Source organism: Haliotis cracherodii, unplaced genomic scaffold (genome assembly GCF_022045235.1).
Source record: "Haliotis cracherodii isolate W230 unplaced genomic scaffold, xgHalCrac1.p SCAF_3, whole genome shotgun sequence".
Taxonomy (NCBI): domain Eukaryota; kingdom Metazoa; phylum Mollusca; class Gastropoda; order Lepetellida; family Haliotidae; genus Haliotis; species Haliotis cracherodii.
Window position 1 is genome coordinate 62,976,044 of NW_027266286.1, and position 5,225 is coordinate 62,981,268.

At 40.2% G+C, this 5,225-nt stretch overlaps 1 pseudogene; it reads left to right on the forward strand.

The window, feature by feature from the left end:
- Positions 1 to 1,102: 1,102 nt before the first annotated feature.
- LOC139476022 (chymotrypsin-like serine proteinase) lies at positions 1,103 to 3,285 on the forward strand (annotated as a pseudogene).
- The last annotated feature ends 1,940 nt before the right edge of the window (positions 3,286 to 5,225 follow it).

The window sequence follows — 5,225 nt, forward strand, 5'->3', positions numbered from 1 at the left end:
GACTCTGCAGGATTGTGTTCATCCCCTCAACACACTGCACATTAACTCGATGCAGTGGTCGTTCAGATAGCCTCTCCTTTAAAAACTGAGTCTGGGCCGACTTGATATGGCACTTCGCTTGGTTGACACTCATTTCTGAACCGTCCAGCAGTACAGAACCATCAACATAATTAACACTGACTTTGAGATTATGTCCCACATCTTTGGCTCGTTTTGGAAAACTGTGGAATGCATTGTCTTGACATGCTTCACCAGAGGATCATCAGACAAATAAATGTGTACAAAAGTGCACCAAACAATTCTATCATGAAGAGCCTCCACATTAATCATGGAACATTATAAAACAATGAGAGTGCTGTAATTTGATTTGAAAATACTCACATCATTCGTGATCTTTCACGGCATATGTATACTTCTGATAGATATCACTTCTTCTCAGTTGCATATTGAAGAATCCCACTTCTTAGGAATGGCTAACTGAAGATTAGATGCATTAACTGGTATCAGTGGTAACACGTGGCAGCATCACTATTTGATAGTGATTCATAAACACATGCTCATGATATAGTCGGAATCGTACAATCCATATCTGGTGTCCCCCGCCGTGATATTGCTGGAATATTGCTAAAAGCGGCGTAAAACCAAACTCACTCACTCACTATTCGACACCATAACTTGGTTGTGAACCCTTTTCAAAGGTCATTATGGCAAAGATTGCCCACCAATCAAGTTACCCTAGTGAGCGAGAAAACATATGTGCTGATTTTGTACTTGCAGTGTAGTGTATAACATGGTTTAAAAATATGTAAAGGCTCAACAGAATATACAGTTAATTTGTTCGGCTGCATATTAATATTAACGGAATAAGAATGTAATAGATTCTGGACTGGCAAACAAAAGATCACGTGACATCTTGAATGAGCTGTTGAGTCAAGTTGACGTTCGCAAGTAAGAGTCATAAACCTTCACGATAATAAGTGTTTGGCTACACTGTGCAGAATGGCACATTTATGATGTTGGGAGAGAAACAAATGGCACTCCCCTGATCTGTATAAAAGACTACCTGTCTGCACACATTGTCACTTCATCTCGATCCACAAAGATGAACGCACTTCTCACCATCCTTCTCTGCACCTTGGCCAGAAAGTTTGTATTCCAAATGCCTCGGATCTACTCGTATTTAACAATTACACAACCAAAACAACTAATGTCAAACTATGGGCGGGTTTCTAAATGATAAAATGTAATAAGTATGACTAGGATCACTTATGTCCTTTCTGTAGAACATGTACACAATACATGCTGTTGTAGCCACGGCCCTGGCTGAGATCAGCCCCAACATCGTTGGAGGCAGCAATGCAGATGCAGGAGAGTTTCCCTGGCAAGGAAGTGTCCAGGTGAGGAGTGGCAGCAGCTGGTTCCATATCTGTGGCTGTGTCCTCTACACCACCAGCAAGGCCCTCACTGCCGCTCACTGTCTCTCCAACAGGTAACAATTTATAATGATAACACACGAAGCAGAAAACCGAAATTAAACCATGTTTAGAAGTAAATACTCCTATTACTTGATATCACGATCCGATAATATGCTAATATGCTACACAGGGCGATGCAATGTCTGCTTGATGAATAAAACCGAAGAAGTGTAGGTAGGGGTTTCCAGATGTGTGGGTATTTCAGTAGATAAACATGGCTCAAAATTATTTGGCCCTATATGATATAATGGAGCTGTTCATTCGAACATGTAATCCATACGCGGATTTGAAAGTTACATTATCTACTGAAAATTCCGTCGATTATTGTGAGAATAACATTGTATGATACAGAGATTATTACCTTGGTGTGTATCCATATCGTAAATTTCATATATTAGGTATTGGCTATCCTCATAATAAGTCACTACCTCACCAATCTGTCTCTGTAGACCATTAATATTACCTGAAAACAAAATTATGTCATCTGCAATTTTGTCATAACAACTATGTACTAGCTGAATGTTGCTGAATCCCATGTGTGCACTCATCTTGAATCTGTGTTATCTGTAAAATGTACAACTGTTCCCAGTGTTAGCTCAGATGATTAACTATAAGGAAGTATTTGAATTATTGGTTATGTGGCACTAGTGTGAGGAATGATTTAATTATTAAATACTCTGTAAATTGTGTCATGCAACACTGATAATGTCTCTCTCATAACATTCACAGCGCTAGCAGTTACCGTCTTGGCTTTGGCATACTCAGAATGAACGATAATGATGGAACTGAACAGTACTCCTCAGTCACCTCCTACACCAACGTGAGTTATTTCCCTTAGTTTAAACACTTCCACATAATGTCTATCGTCTACAGTTTATTTTCATTTTTGTATTTTGAAATGGAAATGTAACACAGGGAATAAAATTTGGTTGACAGTTTTGAACGTCAGCTACTGAGCACTATTTTGTGTGTTTATTTCGTGTAGCACCCTGACTACAATGGTAATGCTGGTGGCTATCCTAACGACATCGCAGTCCTGAGACTGTCAACCTCAATGGACACAAGCAGTTCAGCTGTGTCAACCGTCAATCTGGCTTCTGGTAGCAACGACTATGCCGGACAAACATGCACGATCAGCGGATGGGGAAGACTCAGTGGTCAGTATTCCTCTTTGAGTGCTTTTTTTTGTTACCTTGTTACAGTTCATTCGTCAATAAGATCCATGCGAACTACATCATGATGGCAGTACATTTACCACTTGTTTTCACATGTCTGCTCCCGTAGGAGGTGGAAGCACCCCAAACGTTCTCCAGAAGGTCGACATGACCGTGCTGACCAACACCGACTGTTCCAACAGATGGTCTAGTATCAGTGGTGCCACTGTCAACTCGGGACACATCTGTATCTTTGCGTCTGGCAAATCTGCCTGCAGTGTGAGTTCACATAACCACTCCTACCTTTGTTGACATATAAATGAAGTAGATAAGCCATTCCTGTAGCAGCCCTTCCGCTTCCTCTGTAAGTGCACTACGATGTTTCACATAAAATGATTTAGGATTGGGATACGTTGTTGTGATATGACGTGCTTGTCATTGTGAATTACTATCGCATATGTTCCATTAAAGTGTAATATTCTAATAGGTTTTAACTGACAAATTACTTTCGGTTTTAGGGTGACAGTGGTGGCCCGCTGGTATGCGGAAATACGTTGACAGGAATCACATCATGGGGTATCAGCTCCTGCTCTGGCAGCTACCCCAGTGTCTACACTCGTGTGTCCTCCTTCAACTCCTGGGTCCAGGGACAGTAAAATGCATTCTTGTAGAACTGGCGGATGACGTTTCACGAATAAAATACACAAAACATTCAAAATATGTTTTTTTTATGTAAAACGACTGTGTCTGTATGATACGTTGTGGAAAAGTTGAAGTGTCAAGTCAACGTTTTAACTATTGACTACCGCCTTGTCTCTGTGGATTCTTACAGCCAAAACAACTGAACACGCTTTAGACAAGATTAGCAATAATATATAAATGTATCGTTCGCTAGATACAACAAAACTCATGAATAATTGATTATCCTATGGTAACCGTCCATTATGTGATAGTATGTAATACGTGATCGGTGCCGTCGGTTTACCAAGCATTATGCAGTAAATGTAAGTTAATGCAAACATCTGTGGTAATGTGGTGGATTCTGATCATATATAGTATGATGTAAAATGCCTTAAGTGGTTTTTTTCTCTTTTATTGACACTGCCACATAGAAAGTGGTTGAAAATAAAATGTGTATCGATTGCCAACAAACACGTCCTGTAAAACGCCAAGTTTCGGTAGATCACCCGCTGAAATATTTGGTTGGGTGTGTGAGTGCCAACAATGTCAACAGAAGTTGTTGTTTTGGTATAAATGTTCACACTATTACTTGCACCCCTGAACTCAAGTAATGTACTCCTCTAAGAGTATAGTAATGACAGACACACACAAGTTTTAGGTTAGTGTTTGAGGCCCCATGGCCCAGAGTACAATCTTACCCACATTGACAGTGGTATTTCGAATAGAAATTTAAACTGAAGATTAATCATAAAATTGTCAATTGAATCGCCTATTAAAAGCCTGTCTCTTGATGACATTGATGGGTATTACTGAGAGTATTTTACAAGGGGAAATCAAGCTACAAATCTACATGATTCTGCTCTGAGGGAATACACGATACTATATCTATATCATGTATGAGTAAGTGAGAAAGTAAGTATGGTTTTACGCCACTTTTAGCAATATTCCTGCAAATCACGGCCGGGGAAGGCTGCAGTGTTGGGGAGTCTTCACATTCTCCGAAAAGTTCTGGTCGGGTTTGACTAGGCTGCACTTCCTGGGAGAAGTCCCATTCGCTGTATGGGCTGCATGTAGAGGGGGCAAGGGTCTGAGTTGATGATGAGCCTAACCAGCCTGACTGTGCCAGGATCACCCAAACCCTCTTTTCTGCATTTGTTATTTTTAATCTGTACAACAACAACAACAACAACAACAACAACAACAACAACAACAACAACAACAACATAATAATAATAATAATAATAATAATAATAATAATAATAACAACAACAACAACAACAATAATAACAACAGTTTTCTAAAACGAGCCAAGAATGTGGGACATAATCTCAATGATTTTGTTGATGGTTCTGTACTGCCGGATGGTACAGAAATGAGTGTCAACCAAGCGAAGTGTCATATCAAGGCGGCCCAGCTTTTCAAGGAGAGGCTTTCTGAACGAGCACTGCATCAAGTTAATGTGCAGTGTGTTGAGGAGATCAGCAATCCTGCAGAGTCCTTTACTTGGATGAAGTCGTCTGGCCTGAAAAATGAAACAGAAGACTTTCTGTTTGCTGCTCAGGACCAGTCACTTCCCACTCGAAACCGTCAATGTGTGATTTTGCATCAAAAAGTAAATATGAAATGTAGATTATGTAATGAATTTAATGAGACTCTCCAACACATTGTCAGTGGATGCCCCGCTTTGGAACAAACACAGTGTCTTAAACGACATGATGGTGTTTGACTAGGCTGCACTTCCTGGGAGAAGTCCCATTCGCTGTATGGGCTGCGTGTAGAGGGGACAAGGGCCCTACTACTACTACTACTACTACTACTACTACTACTACTACTACTACTACTACTACTACTTCTCCTACTACTACTACTACTACTACTTCTAATACTCCTACTACTACTACTACTACTACTACTA